At 46.1% G+C, this 17445-nt stretch overlaps 1 protein-coding gene across 4 annotated transcripts in view; it reads left to right on the forward strand.

Moving 5' to 3' along the window:
* The window catches only part of CCDC171 (coiled-coil domain containing 171), a 467902-nt gene that overhangs the window by 361899 nt on the left and 88558 nt on the right, over window positions 1-17445 (forward strand). The gene's annotated exons all lie outside the window — the stretch shown is intronic.

Below are 17445 nucleotides of genomic sequence, written 5' to 3' on the forward strand. Positions count from 1 at the left end.
GCCAGCACTGGCGCATGGATCAGGAGGCAAGGCCCCCAGGGGGAATGGACACATGGAGCGTGCCTGGGTGAGGAACAGAGTTTTGGGTCTCTGCTCTTCCAGCTCTGAGCTCTTATGAGTTGGGCAAAGCACCAATTGACTCATCAAGTTTTGACATTGGCTGCGGAGCTTGAAATGCCTCCTGTCCAAGAACTCACCACTCTGTCCTGTGAGCCTCCTCGGGAGCACAATGAAAGGATCTAGAGTGTTCCCAGGACACACTTCTGAGTGACTGAACTGGTGGAGAATGTGCAGAGCCCTTATTGTATACAGATGGCATTCTGTATGGCAGCTGGGGCTGGCCAGAAAAAGTACAGGCTGGCAGGCCAGGGTGGGTCCTTCGTGTTCTGCTCCAGGGCCCCCTACAGACATCTCTAGGAGAGAGCTGGCCAGGGAAGGGAGGTGAGGAGGTCCTCTTGGACAGGCTCACCTTGGAGAGTGAGCTGGAGGCACTGGGTGAGCGGTGAGCCACAAATGCCACATTTTAGCAAAGGAGAAGATAGTTCCAGGCTTGCAACCTCAGTAACAGAGTGTTAGCAGTGATTTCAAGGAAGGATCTAGGCCACAGCTTCGCACTGAAGGGCAGATGTGCTGGGTTCTGGTCTGATGGTAGCCAGCAGGCTCCAGGCCTTGCTTTGTATCCCATCCCGGGAGGGTCCCAGCTTGTTTTTTCTCTCCCTGCTCATCCTCTGCTCATCCTCAGCCTGGGTGGGATTGCTCTGATTTTCCCGTCTCTACGGAAAATCTCTTGGGGTTCTACTTGCCAGCCACTCCTTGACCTTTGGGGTCTTGTGGCGGTGATAGCTATCTGCCGTGACCAACTCTCAGGCACCACCCCATCCTCTGCTGTTTTCTTAAACCCTGCCCAACCCTCTGGTTAAAAAAACATCTCTTTGTTAAACTCCCCTCTTGCCTGGCTTGAGTGTGCCATGACAGATCTGGAATCCAACCTCAGCAATTGGAAGCCAGAATTCTTGACCATTCTACTATACTCATCCTCTTGGGCCACGAGTGATATCACATCTCTTTGCTCTTCTAACTAAAACCGCCTTGAGCTCCCTCTGTCTTAGGGTGGTGGAGAGCCCCATGCTCCTCTCCTCGAGAGGCCAGCAGAGGGAGGAAGCCTCTGTGAGGAGGCTGCACCTTCTCTATTGTGTCGCCGTGGCTGTCACTGTGTTAAGCTGACCTTGTACAGCCTGGCTGCCCTTGTCTCCTGCTGCCATGATGTTGTTTGCTCCTCGAGGCTGTTACCTTTTCCTGAATGAGTGACAGCACTTCCAGGTGAAAGGCGCTGCTGGATTCCACATGTGCCATCCCACTCTGCGTCCCACTCTATTCCCATAAAAATCCCTATGAGGTATGGACTTGTCTTCATACCAGGAGTGAGGAAACTGAGGTTCACGGGGGTTAGCTAACAGACCTGCATTATTTATATTCAAGCGTTCCAATTTTTAAAATGAAATATTTGCTTTTCAAATCCAGTTGCTGGCATTACAATCATCTTAAGAGCCAGCTATGGGCCTTCCGACCCAGGGACTGGCTCGCTGGTAGACTCTTCCCTCCGGTTGAGGTGCTCAGTGACCCCCGGCACTGAATCTATCCTGTATTTATCACTTTCTCCTTCCTCTCTGTTTCCTCCCCAAATCCTCTTCCTTAACTCTCCTTCCTCCTGAGTTATATTTCCAGAGGTCGTTAAAGTCCAAAGTGAGTGAGCATATCCCATTAAAACCCTTTTTCTTTTCAAACAGACCATGAACCTTTCCAGATTCCCCCTTGCATCACCCCACTCACCATTCAGCCACATTTAAGCCCACTGCTGACAGACAGACTTCCGCTCTTCCCGAATGTTGCCCTCCCCAGCCAAGAATATTCTGTGCACACATTGTTGCTGGAATGGTAACATTTGCAAAGTCTTAACATTCTGAGTCTCATATCCTCGAGGATAATTCTTCTCGGAGTTGTAGCTGGACAAATCCTCACTGAAGGGTGTGAGTTCCGAAGATCATGTAATGTAGGGCTGGGAGGCCTCTTGGAGACCTCAGGGTATCTCCAGGTGGATGAGGAACCTAAATCTGTAGAACTCAGGGGACCTGCTCACAGTTCACCACTAGCTAAGCCTGAAACAGGGCCTGGGCCTGCCGAGCCTCAGGCAGGGCCTAGCACCTTTTGACCATCTCGCATCTTCTCATGACTGTGAGAATTGTCATGACAGTGACTCACTGGCTCATGACAGTGTCTCTGGAGTGTGGGAGAGTGTGTTGAGCAGGGAAGGGTCTGGGGGAGTGAGGGCAAGTAAGGTTCCCACCTCAGCTCTGCCACTTACTCTATGCCTTTGGGCAAGTTCCTGCATTGGTCTGAACCTCAGTTTCTTGTCTATGTTGTAGGCTTGCTTTTTTTTTTTTTTTTTTTTTTATTTTAAAGATCTATTTATTTATTTGGAGGTGGGGGGGGGGCAGAAGGAGAGACTCTCAAGCAGACTCCACGCTGACCATACAGCCTGATGTGGGGCTCAATCTCACAACCTTGAGACAGTGACCTGAGCTGAAACCAAGAGTTGGATGCTCCACTGACTAAGCCACTGGGGCAGCCGTAGGCTTGCTTATTTTGAAGATGTGAGGATGTAAATAATCTAGGGGAGTAATTGGTGCAGATATAAGTCAGGAAATGTTGCCTCTCCTCCTCACACCCCTTTGTTCTCCAAAAAAGCAATCTGCTGGTCAGCCTGCCCCCCAAGTGCAGTGCTCACCCCTCGTGGTGATAGCCGCTGCTGTTACCTGTGAAGGCTGAACCCCCAGTGCTGCGCTGTTGGGCAAGAGGAAGCTCCTGATGGGAATCTGGCGCCTGCAGAGGCCTTCAGGATGCTGGCTGCCTCAACGTGGCTGCGAGTCTTCAGCTCACAAGCTTTTTCAAGTGATGAGTTTTAAGGCACGGTTTCAAAATTATTCCATCAGAATAGTTTTGGGTCCACAGATGAGTGTAAATCTGGACATCTCTTCCCCCAGGTATGTTGCCTTTCATATCATCGACACGTTCATTTACTTGCCCCTGTTAGCATTCGCATCTTACTTCCAGGGCTGAGCAGGCCTTTGTCAAGGGGGAGAGGGTTTGGCATTGATTCCCAGCACCAGTAGCCTGGCCTGACCCTGCCCTTTCCTGCCTCCTGCAACAAGTCCTCCTTTTTCTTTGGGGCTCAATGCTGTTTTCCAAAGTGTGCTGGTGAGGCCTTCCTATTTTTGAGCTCATGGAGGGGTGTGGTCTTTCTCCTGATCCACATCTGAGCCCAGGGTCCAGCCTGCATACTGAAGGTTGGTTTTGATACTGACTTTGTAGACAGCAGCCAGTCTGTGGCCAGAGAGGGTGAACCTGCTCAGAGTTCCTGGGACTGCCTCCTAAGGACCATTGTCCTGCTACCTTGAGACTGCTCTCAACGAGCTCTCTAGCCGGTAGGGGAAAGGTCAGTAATAAGTAATCGCTACCTTGTGATGAATGCTATCATGTGGGACAAATCCTCACTGAAGCCAGAGCTGGCATGAAGGAGAAGGGAGTCTGTATCTGCATTCAGAAGTCAGTGAGGGCTCCCAGGAGAGGTGACATTTAGATTGGATTCTCACAAACCAGCTAGGTGGGGAGGGACAGTCCAGGCATAGTGAATCCCTATAAACATCTTTTGTGTTCTCCAAAGATCCTCTCCTCAACAGCCTCTCCTTGTCCCAGTTCTTGACACGGAGCTCCTAAATCCCGTGGGATTTCCTAGGTGATAGGAACATCTTTTGTTCTGCAGTGACTCTTGGTGGGCCTCTGGACAGCTTCAGGATGGGATCTGGTCACCAGAAAGACCAAGCCTTATTTAGAAGCCAGGAACTTTCTGCCACTCTCTGACTCCTGGAAAGGGAGAGGGGCTGGAGATTGGGTGAATCACCAATGGCCAGTGATTTAATCCATTCTATCTACAGAATGAAACCACCACAAGAATCCCTAAATTGGGGGGTTTGGAGAGCTTCTGGGTTGCTGGGAGGGTGGTGCACCCAGAAAGGGCAGAGGGCACAGAAGCTCTGTGCCCATTCCCCCACATCTGGCCCTCCCTGCAGCTCCTCCCTTTGGTTGGTTCTGAATCGTATCCTTTATAATAAACTGGTAATAAGTAAAGTACTTTCCTGAGTCCTGTGGGTTGTTCCAGCAAATTATCAGACTCGAGGAGGGGGCTGTGAATTGAATTTATAGCTGGTCAGTCAGAAGTATCAGGGACATTGTAGGATTTGCAACTGGCATTTGAAATGGAGGCAGTCTTTAGAATGGAGCCCCTAATCCATGGGATTTGATCCTATCAGGTAGATAGATAGGGTCTGGATAGATGGAACCAAAGGACTCTCAAGTGGAACCCAGGGAATCAGAGGACTTGGTTTTGGTGTGGAAAAAACATAGAGGTGTAGTGAGTACAGACAGTCCAGAGTGAGTGGGTTAATGTGGTAGACAGAATCATGGCCCTGCACGGTGCCAACATCCTCATCTCTGGACATGTTACCTTAGGTAGCAAAAGAGATTTTGCAGATGTGATTAAGGATCTTGGGATAGGAAGATCCTTGAGCTTATCCAAGTGGGCCCAGTGTCATCACAAGGGTCCTATACAGGTGGGGGGCAGAAGAGCCGACAGAGGGAGAGGGAGAGAGGGCCACAGTGAGGGGATGCAGGCAGCTTCTAGGGGCTGGAAAGCGCAAAGAGCAGATTCGCGCCTGGAACTGCCAGCAGGAACACAGCCCCACTGACACCTTGATTTTAATCCAGGGAGACACATTTTGAACTTCTGACCAGCAGAACTGTAAGATAATCAATCTGTGTTGTTTGAAGCCACTAAGTTTGTAGTGATTTGTTATAGGAGCTTCTGGAAGCTCAAGCAATGCCTGTAAAGGGCTCGGAACAGAGCTTGGCAGATGGGGAGCGCTCCCTAAGGTTGCTCATTGTTGTCATTCTGTCCATTCTGTCCTCCATCAAGTTGGAGTTTAGACTCAGCCTCCTCTGAGTTGTTGACGGAAAACAACAAGGACACCACCCACCAGCAGCAAGTTCCTGACATTCAGGAGGAGGGGACAAATGACAGGTAAAGAAGTAGATAGATGTTAACAAAGAGGAAGAAAGTAAAGGGGTCCGGTGCAGCCAGCCAGGCTCCTGGGGTTAGGGTCCATTATACTAAGTGGCGGAGTTGGGACAGTTCTTCTGAAGAGGTGACTTTTGACAGAAGCCTGATTGCAGAAGGGAGAGGGCCAGATGGGACTCCCCAGGCAGACGGAGCAGCCAGTGTGAAGGCCCGGATCAGGGAGAGCAAGAGGCTCTGTGTGGTGGGCAGGGAGCACCTGAGGAGTGTGGGGATTGGAAGGTGAGGGTGCAATCGGAGGCCTCCGAGGTCCTAGTAAGAAATTAGGATTTTATCCTAGTGGTATGGGGAGTCACAGGAGACTTTGAATATAGCAAAACTGTAGCTGACTTAGTTTTAAAGGATCACACAGGTTCAGGGCATCCCATTGGGGGGGCAATTGGCATTTGGGGAGGGGAGGGAGATAACACTTAGCTGTGAGGGACCATCCTAAGCATTTAGGTTACTCACCCCCCCGGAATTAGCGGCCACGAGCATTATTGTGACAACCTTAAATCCTTCCGTGTATTTTTCAAACACTTCTAGGGGGAGGCAGGTGGAGCCACCCTGGTGGAGAGGGAATGTGGAGGCCAGGCCCTGAGACCCGTTAGGAGGAAGGTAGCCGGGCCGAGGCAGAATTTATGGGATTTAATGATGAACTGGACGTTACAGCTGAGGGCAAGGAGGACCCCAGGTTCTTGAAAAATTTTCATCTGTCCCCCAGGTTCATTTGTTTGATGGAGAGAATTACATTTTAATTTTGACGTGCTCACAGGAGCTGTTCAGGTGGGTCTATGAGCCTGGAGATCAGAGGAGGTAAGGAGGCAGAGAGAAGTTTGGGGGTCCCCCGGGGTTGTTAAAGCCACGAAGCTGGCTGAGATCAGCCCAGGAGACAATGTTAACAGAGTGAGGTCCAAAGACAGAATCTGGGGCTCTGGGCACTCAGAGTTCAGGATGTGAGAGGATCCAGCAAAGGGATTGGAGAAGGAACAGCTAGTGCAGAAGGAGAACCAGGAGAGTGAAGGTTCTGGAAGCTCGCTGGAGAGTATGCCAGGCACTGTGTGGGGCCCTTTCAGGTAAATCACCTCATCAGCTACTCATATCAGCCCTGCGATGCTCATGGTATATTGCAGAGAGAATGCTCTTCGAGAACATAATCCTTTGGCTTTAGCTTTTGGCAAATGAAATGTGTAATTTCAGGATGATTATCCTCATTCTGCAGCATGTTGCTCTGACTTAGCATCTGCTGAGCACAGCTCTAACATAGTGGGAGATGGGCCCTCTCATGTGTGATGACACTCGAGTGGCCTCTACCATTTTGGGGGGCTTAAGAAGAGAGAGGAAGCCACCACTGCTTCAGGTGTAGTATGCCTAGACATCAGTCAGCTGGTCCTGGATTTTGTGCATGTTTCTAGTAAAATATGAATGACCAGAAACTACCTTAAAATAAAGCAATTTCTTTGGTCCCTTTTGAAGCCAGCAAATGCTAGCAAGTTTTCAATTTTACCTTTATTTTATCGAAAAAAAAATGTACACCTGTGCTCTTTTTATGGTAATGGTACCTCTAGTTGATGAAGTATTCTGCAGCCACTGAAAGTGTTTCTGAGAAACAGAAAATAACCTGGAAGAGTACTTATATTTTAAAGTGTAAAAGGCAGACTATAACACGTTGCATTTCAATAGATCAAAACCATGTAATGTAAACAAAACAGATGTGTGGAAAAAAACCCCAGCATTACAAAGAATCTGCCAAAATATTAATAATAGTGTTCACTGGAGGATAGGAAAATAAGAAATATATTTATCTTTTTCTTCATTTTACATATTTTCCAAATTTTTGTATGAGTATATATTATTTTAGAACAGTGTTGCTCAGTAGGACTTTCTACAATGATGGGATTAGGCTATATTTGTGCTGTCTAATCCATAACCACTGGCTACTGTGCATTTGAAATATGATTAGTGTGATTGAGGAACTGGATTTTTAATTGTACTAAATTATATGAAGTGTAAATTTTAGTAGCCAAATGAGCCTAGGGACTACTTTATTTGACAGTGCTGTTTTAAAGTGCAAAAATAATAAGAAATATCTATTATATCTCAATAAAGCTGTTAAAATAGTATCTAAAATGTGTTTACTATTATCAAGTTTTGAAATTTTATTACACAGTGTGGGAGTGAGTTTGACTTCACAAGAGAGACGATGGACACAGCACAGAAAAACGTTGGGGCTTTTATTTAAATGGTTTCTTTTCCAGCTCAATAGAAAAATGATCCAGCATTAAGCTTATTTGTACCTGAGTTCAGTTTCAGACTAGAAAGAAACCATCACCTGGATGTCATAGTAGTTGTTCTGCAACAACTTTCTTCAATTATGAAAATATTCTTTTCTAAACATATCTTGATCTTTACACAAGTTCAAACCATGTAAGTAATAGGTTTTGAGGTGAGGACAAAGCTTGTTATCCCCACTTTGTAGATGTAAAAAATCAGGTCCATGATGGTTCAGTTCCCAAAGACATGAGACAAGAAGCAAAGGCAAAGCTTCTTAGTTCTTGAAGCCCAGAGGATTTTATCATCTTTCACAATATGGACAGAACAATTTCTAATAAACTGTCTTGGGAAGGGGTCTTCCCAAAGGAATTGGAAATATTTGCTTTTTTAAAAGTCCTTTCAATGAAGCCTTTTTTATTTGTTTGGTTAGTTGGTTTTGTTTTTGTTTTTTGGCTTCTAGAACTGTCTGAAGATTAGTTTGCAGAAAGCAAGGCACTGCACATCTATCAAAGGTTGCCCTTTATTTGTGTCTGTGTCTTCATGCTCTCCATGGAATGCCACACAAAACCCCTTGTCTTTTCACGTGAGCTTACTGTGGACCCCCAGCCCCGAAACTCCATCTGTCTTCCCTCCCTCCCACACGTAGCCCCTCTTGGAGTTAGCCAATCATAATTCTGCATCTGGGATTTAGGGATGTAGATTTAGAAATGTGCTGAGCTTTTCTGGGATCACGTTCCCTGGATGGCTGAGGCACAGTGGACAGTAGTATGAGAGAGATGAGCTCAGCTGAGCAGGCACCGGAGTGCTTCCCACTCCCGCCCCACACACTCTTCATCGGTGGCCCCCCAAGTGTTTGCTAAGAGCAGCAGACAGGAGTACAATTTAACATAAATGAATCCACTGAATTTTTTCAGACCTCAAGTCTCAATCCTTTTTGGTTCAAGTTCTAGGGAAAGGTTGGAGCCAGTTGTGATTTAAAAAAATAATAATAATAAAAAATTGGTTCACCCGTCTGTCAGAACAGCCAAGAAATATTCACATGAGGAGGACTATCCAAAAAAATGAAGAGTAGCTCTTTTCCAAGACAGATCTCTGGAACTCTCTCCCTCCCTTGCTCAGAACCACTTCCTCTCCTCAAATCTCACTTTAAAACCTTCCTGTTTGTTTTAGCCTATGACTGACTCAGGCCCCATTCATCTTTCTTTCCTCTCTCCCCATGACCACATCCTTCCACTCTCCCCTCACCGTCCACCGTGAGAACACTCGCTTGCCTCGTACCTCCCTCGTTCCTCAGCCCCTTGCGTGTTACCCTCCAGCCTGCATGGACCACCCTCACCGGGTCCAGACGTGTTTGGAAGCGTGAGGGCCTGCTCCACGTGGGTGTCTGTGCCTCTCCCCCCTTCTTAGAGGAGGAGGTAACGGATCCTAATGGTACTTCTGCTTGAAGAGGTGCTTCACCAATTGTATTTTTAAGTTATAAATTCAGATGCTTGAGAAGCAGAACACAAAAGGACCTTGTAACAGACTGCAAAGACACCAACTCTCAGCCCTGTTCCCCTTGGGATACTTCAGGTAAAGCCTGAAGGAGAGGTGGGAATAAAACACAGGCCAAATCAGAGCTGCTGTTTCACCTTCAGAATAAAGTTATGATGGTCTCACCTGTGCTTCCTATTTCTCTCAAGTAACAAGAGAAGTTAACCCCCACTGAAGTTCTGAGGCAGGATCGGCCCTGGGAGCACAGTCCCAGAGCAAGCCCAAGTGTTTGAATTCTTTTAGTTCAGGGTGCTTACCCAGTATTTTCTGAAGGGTGTGGTTTCAGGTTGGTTCCCTGGACAATGGGTATGCTGTGGCTTTCCCCTGATGCATCACTTCCCTCCCTCCCAGGATGGAACCTTCTCCCACAAATGTGGAGGCAGGTCAGTCTGCTCCCATCCCCAGAGGGGGCTCACTGCTGGTGCCAAAAGAAGTGCATCCGGAACCGAGTGTCCCATTTTTTTACCTGATGAAACACATACTCATCTCACTTTTGGTCCTATCGCAGTAATAACAGCTGCCATTTCTCTACCACATATTGTTTCCAAAGCACATTTGTACTTATAATGGGAAGTATGTAAGGCAGGTTTTAATATTCCCATTTTACCTTTAAGGGACTAAGGTCAACATGACTTGCCTGAGGTCTGAGGTCACAGAGGCAGTGATTGGGGGAGTTGGAATCCATATGAATCTTCTAGAGGAACTACAGACCAACCATAGACATCCCCACATGAGTGCATCAGTGTCTGGAGAGGAACAGTCTGGAAAGGTTTCCACATGGTAGGCAACACAAATAGCATGTAGAACTGGCTTTCTTGTGGCTTTTGGAGGTTCTCTTTGATTTTTGGTGGCAGAGCTTCTTTGTGTGTGTGTGTGTGTGTGTGTGTGTGTGTGTGTTTAAATCATACTTGCCTCATTTAAAAACCTAAAGAGTGAGTCAGTGTTACCCAAGCTCACCCAAACAGGTGGCAGAGTGATGGGGCTCAGAATTATGCTTGTGGTTAAGCCCACCTGGGATTAAGTCTGGAGTGGTTAATTCTGCTGTATGAAAAACAAATAATAAAAAACACATTTAAGAAAAACTGAAAAAGAAGGAGTAAGAAATAGTACCCAACCTAACTTTTGAGGGCTATAATAGAAAATTTGTATGTAATTGTGTATTGGTTTTCCACTTTTCTTTACCATCCAGAAGTTTCTCTGAAGGTGAGTGGCTTGCCCTGCCACTTGGATGGCAATGTAGGTCCAGTTCGTCCTAGCACGGACACTAGGACTTTGAGAGCCATTTCTGAGCACAGGTGGGGAAAAGGGAGTGGTGGCCACAAGGGTCTGTGCGTGGTGCCTCTGTGCCCACACCTGGGAACACTGACTTGAGAAGTGACTGACGTGTTTATTTGGTGTGAGGTCAGCTACAGCTCTGAGGGCAATAACATGATCCCCATAAAAAGAGACCCCCCAGGCTGGGCTGCCGGCCTGCTTGCCGCCAAACAAGGGTGGTGGCCTAATAAATGAGACCTCACTTTCAACTCTCCATACGTGGTGGATTCATTCACTTTGTGGATTACACACCTTCTTCCTTGTCCTCCCAGGTCAATCACATTGATTGCTTTTTAACCGTTTTCTGGCTGTGTGCTGCTTCTTTCGGATGAAGGAAGACGAAGGGAAAAAAAGATTTGATTTCAGCGCCTATGAACCACAGAAGGTTCTGTGAAGAATGAAGCTGAAGCTATTGGTAGAAGTTAGGGGGGAAAAATCTGAGTATAAGGACAGTAGAAAAAGATCTGAACTTTTGCATAGATCTCACATGAATATGAAGTAGGAAAAGAGCTCTGTTTTCCAAAGCCAACACAGGACGAGGGTGTGTTTTGTGCCGGAGCAGCTGTTCTTAGCAGTGGGCTTCTGCTGATCATTCTTTCAAATGTCACAGTCAGACCCAGGAAATTCCCTGGGAAGTCCCCCGTATCACACAGTCTATGCAGTTTGTCCATTTGAGTATGATTCTGTTGGATCTTGAGAGACTGGTTGATCATCAGGAAGCTGTTACCACAAAATGGATCTTCCTGCACTGAGGAACCAGCATAGTACCCTGATCGATGACGAGAGTGGACTGAGAAATGGGAATCTGGATCCTAATTTCAGTCTTGCCACTACCAGCCTGGTGGTGTTAGGAAAAGCCTGTTATTTCCATTATCTCCATGGCTTCATCTGTAAAATGGGGTGCCATGGAGAAGGCGAGAATGAAAGTACCTGCTGTTGTGCTTGTAAGTGCTCAAGAAATGATTTCTTTCTGCCTGCCCACCTTGTTCTCCATCTACTAAGTGAGGGATGAAACCAGAAGATCACTGAGGCCCCTTTCACTCTAACACTCTGTGGCTGTGTTGGCAACACCTTAAAATGTTCCAACTAACACTCTTGTCAGCCTTGGTCTGTCAGAGTCTATGCAGTCATAGAGTTGGATGACGTAGTGGTGTAATTTTGACTCTGTATTATAATTTTTATTTTTCCTTCTCCTGATTTTTAATTTATATTTTCCATTTTATGGCTTTTGCTTTTTAAGTTGTCACAGATCCTTTGGACAATAAGAAAAAAAGGTGTAACAAATTGGATGGAAATAATGCATTCACTGAAAGCCAGGAAATAATACGGATATGAATACGAATACTAACACATTGTTTTTACTGGACACTTACTGTGTATGAAGAGCTGTGCTAAGCACTTTATAAACATTAGGTCACTTCATTCTCATCATAACCCTGTGAAGCCATAATTATCACCTTCACTTTATAGATGAGGAAACAGTATTAAAGATATCAAGCAAGTTGTCCAAGGTCACACAATTAGTGAGTGGCAGAGCAGAACCACAAATCCAGGTCTGACTAAGAGCAGTAGCATGCACACAAACAGGCTCTCAAAAAAAAAAAAAAAAAAAAAAAAAAACAAAACAAAGCAAAAACAAGCCCCTAAATCTTGATGTGCACCATTTATTGATTTCCATTGTGTGAATACTCCCACCATAGCGAATTTCAAGTCATCAGCAGCTTAAAATCAACTAAAAAAAATTCTTGAATATTTAGTAATTTGTTCTTGCAAGCCAATAGAAGCCAACCCCAAAACACCCCAAGGAGAGACTGTGTTGATAACCACTGAGAAATACTGCCTCCCTGGATCACAGGCTGGGGCTGCAGCCAACAGGAAAATAGGAAGAAAGGAGGGAAGGCTGTGGACAGAGAAAGTAAAGCAAAATTCCTTCCTTCCTTCCTTCCTTCCTTCCACAAAGCCTTAATGAATACCAGCTAAGTACCAAGCCTTGAGATATGTGCTTAGGACTCAGGCATGAGTAAGATGAGCTGGGTGCCTAAGCCTAAAGAGACCCGAGTATGCCAGGGAGAGACCGAAGGTAAACAGATATTTTAAAATATTATGCAATAGAAGCATGTATGAGTCTGTGGAAGTCCAGGTGAGGGAAGCAGAGATTCTACTTGATAGTCCTGAAGCATGGGGTTAGCTACATATAAGTGGAGGCTTCTGCATAACACAAATTTTGTTTTTTTTATTTCCAATTTATCGAGAAGCTTCTCTCACTAGAGAGGAGAGCTCAGCTTAGCTGCATTTTAGGACTAAACAAAGATGAGGTCAAGAAAGGGCCAGTGAACCATACACAAAGATAAACTCAAAATGGATGAAAGATCTTAATGTGAGACAAAATTCCATCAAAATCCTAGAGAAGAACACAGGCAACACCCTTTTTGAACTTGGCCACAGTAACTTCTTGCAAGATACATCCGTGAAGGCAAGAGAAACAAGGAAAAATGAACTATTGGGACTTCATCAAGATAAGAAGCTTTTGCACAGCAAAAGATACAGTCAACAAAACTCAAAGACAACCTACAGAATGGGAGAAGATATTTGCAAATGACGTTATCAGATAAAGGGCTAGTTTCCAAGATCTATAAAAAACTTCCTAAACTCAGCAGCAAAGAAACAATACAATCATGAAATGGGCAAAAGACATGAAGAGAACTCTCACAGAGGAAGACATAGACATGGCCAACAAGCACATGAGAAAATGCTCTGCATCACTTGCCATCAGGGAAATACAAATCAAAACCACAGTGAGATACCACCTCACACCAGTGAGAATGGGGAAAATTAACAAAGCAGGAAACCACAAATGTTGGAGAGGATGCGGAGAAAAGGGAACCCTCCTGCACTGTTGGTGGGAATGTGAACTGGTGCAGCCACTCTGGAAAACTGCGTGGAGGTTCCTCAAAGAGTTAAAAAGAGATCTGCCCTACGACCCAGCAATTGCACTGCTGGGGATTTACCCCAAAGATGCAGATGCAATGAAATGCCGGGACACCTGCACCCCGATGTTTCTAGCAGCAATGTCCACAATAGCCAAACTGTGGAAGGAGCCTCGGTGTCCATCGAAAGATGAGTGGATAAAGAAGATGTGGTCTATGTATACAATGGAGTATTACTCAGCCATTAGAAACAACAAATACCCACCATTTGCTTTGACATGGATGGAACTGGAGGGTATTATGCTGAGTGAAATAAGTCAGTCAGAGAAGGACAAACATTATATGGTCTCATTCATTTGGGGAATATAAAAAATAGTAAAAGGGAATAAAGGGGAAAGGAGAAAAAATGAATGGGAAATATCAGAAAGGGAGACAGAACATGAGAGACTCCTAACTCTGGGAAACGAACTAGGGGTGGTGGAAGGAGAGGTGGGTTGGGGGTGGGGGTGACTGGGTGATGAGCACTGAGGGGAGCACTTGATGGGATGAGCACTGGGTATTATTCTATATGTTGGCAAATTGAACACCAATAAAAAATAAATTTATATAAAAAAAAAAGAAAGGGCCAGTGATGCAGAAAGTAAGCTCCTTCAGTTAGGAACATTGTCTGATGGACCCCTGCATTCTTGACACCACACACCATACTGGTAATAAGTGAACACTCCATAAGTACTTGTTGACTAGATGAATCATTGATGAATAATGAGTCGTAAGCTTCAGAGAAGGTTATTTGAGGAAAAGGACTAATGATAAGTAAGAAGCAAATGGTGAAAGTTGTGATTCCTAAGCATATATGGGATCATGTAATGGAATAGAGCCAGTGCCCAAATAGAATGTGGGCAGAGACTCCAGATGCTCAGAGTGGAGGTGAAGTACACAGAAGAGGGTATGTTCTGGAGTGTGTATTCCTCCACATGGTCTGCCACTTGGGGCACAGTCTCTGTGAGGATGATCTGAAGATGAGGCAATTCTCTGGTTGCCAGGAATTACACAAATTACTATTTTGGCTTCAAAGTTCAATTTGGGAGAAGCTAAAAAGTCATTGGTACAGTGAAGTTTGGGGATTTCAATGGATTTCATTCATGTTTGTTTGCTCTTCTCTGATTATCTGAGAGGAGTTCGCAGTTACAGAAAACCAGGGGTAGTATGCATGTTCTTTCTTGGGACCCTGGATTGTCTTTGTAAGAAGTGCATCTGCACGTGTTATTTTGTAGATGATTTTCCTCATAACAATGCCTTATGTTTGTAGATGGTTCCTAATTTCTAAAGATCTTTTCTGTAATTACTTTTGCTGGGTCCCATGAGGACATTAGAGAAGGCGCAAACATCTCTATCTTACTAAAGGAGAAAGTGTAACTCATAGAAGTCAAGGCATTCACCCAGAGTCACACGGCTGAAGAGCAAGGGCCCAAATCATTCATTCAAGGCATAGAGCCCTCTGTATTTACCCAGCTTCCCTCATGGGAATGCTTACCTCCTGGCATGAGCAATCCCAACTGAGGCATGACAGCAGCTAGAAATGGTCCTTTTTACTTGTTTGAGAACTTCTTTCTCGGTGGTGAAAAATTGAACCTGCCTGCCCCAGTTTCTCAGCCACCTTATGACTCGGCGAGCAATTGCTTTACTGCTGACAAAATGAGGCCACCCCAACCTAAATGGAGCCTGTTTTCAGAGTAAGACCCTGTGTGGAGACAGCTCTTTCCTGGAAGGATAACAAAAGCATGCTTTTGTGTGTATTTCACTTGATGGAAAGGAATCCCCAGCGAGGCCATATTTTCCCCCTGAATTCTCTCAAGTCCAGAATGTATCCAAGTTTCCAAGATAATCTCAGAAGAGCCATTCATCTATGAAGATGGCCAAATTGTCTTCCAGCTCAGTAGACAGGGTATTTTTGAGAGGGGAGGGGAGGAGGTAAGAGGAGGGGTCTGAGAAGAGGGAAGTGAGGGAGACAGAGAGCCAGGGAGTGAGACAGATGAGGGGAAAACATGTGCCGACAAACGCTGATGGGGACAGGAGAGACACCAAAGGGCCAGGCCCGACTCTGGGGTCCCACCTGCCAGGGATACTTTCAGCTGATTCTTTTTAGGACCTGTCACGGTCAGCCTGACAGGCTGTCACTTCTCATCACTGGGCTCTCGCGGAGGATCTTCGTGTCATTGCTGTCACGAAGAGACCTGGCAACCGGCGAAGGATTTCCCGGGGCGCTACCTGATAGGCCGTTATCCGCCTCTGATCATCTTCGCAGAGTAGCGAGGCCGCTGTCAGAGGTAATGGAGACTGCGCCACTAAGAAAATCGGCTGTAATTTATTTATCAATTGTTTCTGCATACCACAAAAGTGGCCTCCTACTTTACAGCAGGGTCTAAGGTATTTGAGAGCCCCTGAAGTTCATGGTTTTCCGGTATTCTAAGTTCTACTTATGGCCTTTCCTGTATATGACACACAACACCACCCTTGTGGCTTGCAGGCCGTTTTCTTCTTTGCTTTCTTTCGTCACAAATCATCCTGAGGCATCCCTTAAGTGCATTTGTATTGTTAAGTGCACCGGCTTGATTTGGTGTTAATTCAATTTGAGTGGCCTTAATATCTTGTGGGGGTGATGCAATGCAGGCCGCCTGTACCTTGTAAAATCGGGTCCCAGGTCTGCCTGGGAGCAAAGCACCTTTCCCAGAGCCATTTACCAAAGTTGCTGATAAAATTTTCATAAGGGAACCTTTTTAGTCTGACCCTATTGTGTTATTCTACCATTAAGTCTCAGAGAACCGAGCTGGCTTCGAGTGACAGCTTATCACGTTCTCCATTATCGCTGCCTGTGCCGAAGAGCTAGCGGCCTGCGCCTCCCTCCCGCCTCCGGTCCGTTCTGGGAAAACGTTATGGGCCCACACCTAGGGGCTAATGGGCGATTGGCTCTGCGTGGGTGCCCAAGAGCCCAGCACTCTTCCTGAGGACCTGGCTCCCCTTCACCTTGGAAAGCTGGAGAGGCCCCGGGGCACTTTGGAGAGCCTGCAGTGATAAAGAAAGCGAGGTGTGAAACAGGGTAAGAGTCACAGAGCCACTTCACGCCCAGCTCAGCCCCCAAGGTTCTGATGATAATGCCGACACCACTGACCCAGAGCATAAGAGCAAAGTTGAAATAATAGAGTGAGACATCTGGTGGCACCGTCAGCTCAAAAAGAGCTCTGAAATCTGGGGTCAGATGTACTTGGGTTTGCAGCCCAGCTCTGTGGCTTCCATGCTCTGTGACCTTGGGCTGGGTAGTGAGTCTTGGAGCTTCAGTGTTCCCATCTGTGAAATGGGAATATCAACATGTTCCTCTAATGGCTGTGTGCAGGGATTGAGGCCACATATGTGAAGAGCACGACACGTAGTCAGGCTCTCTTATGGTTATCTTAGAAGCCAGAGGCCCTCAGAGGTGGCAGGAAGAAAGCTGGGTGGGATAGTGAAGAAGTTATTTGGATAGCACAGGATGAGGAAGAGAGAGAAGTCTGGTCTCCTGGCCTCATCGAGGTCCCTTTCTATCTTTCCCACTGTGTCCCTAGTACTGTCCCCTTGATATCAGGGGCTTGGGTGGATTTGGGGCGCATGAGACTGCTTGATGATTCCATTTCTGAACAGCCTACTCACGTCTTCTCATCATTCTGCCTTGTTTTGCTCTCTGTGTCTGAGGAATGGCTAGAGCCTGACAGTGTGAGCACGGGCCCTGCTTGCTTCTGCTGCTCTGGGGGAAAAAGTACAGTGGTCGGAGAAACAGAAATGGCAGGTGCTTTTTTCAAAACAACATTTAAAAATTATTCTTATAAAAGCAATATATGTTTCGCTGTAGAAATGAGGACATGTAGATAAAATCTGGATACTATAGTGAAAGAAAAAAAAATTGCCTGTAATCCTACCACCTGTAACTCTTAAAATACCAGATACCGTGCCGTGCTTTCTTTCAGCCCTTTTTTGTGCATGCATGCATGCACACTCTCTTGTTCACGCCTTTGCTCATGATGTATACTGTTGTGGTTCAAAGCGCAGTCTGGCTTCATCGCTTGTTTAGCTTTTCCGCTACTTCTTCCTCATCTCTAACCTAGAGCTTCGTGATCGTGCTTCCTCAGAGGGCAGGTAAGAGAAGCAAAGGAACCAATGCACACGAAGCAGGGCACCTGGCATGCGGCACACTTTGTA

The sequence above is a fragment of the Canis lupus genome, chromosome 10, assembly GCF_048164855.1.
Source record: "Canis lupus baileyi chromosome 10, mCanLup2.hap1, whole genome shotgun sequence".
NCBI classification, from domain to species: Eukaryota; Metazoa; Chordata; class Mammalia; order Carnivora; family Canidae; genus Canis; species Canis lupus.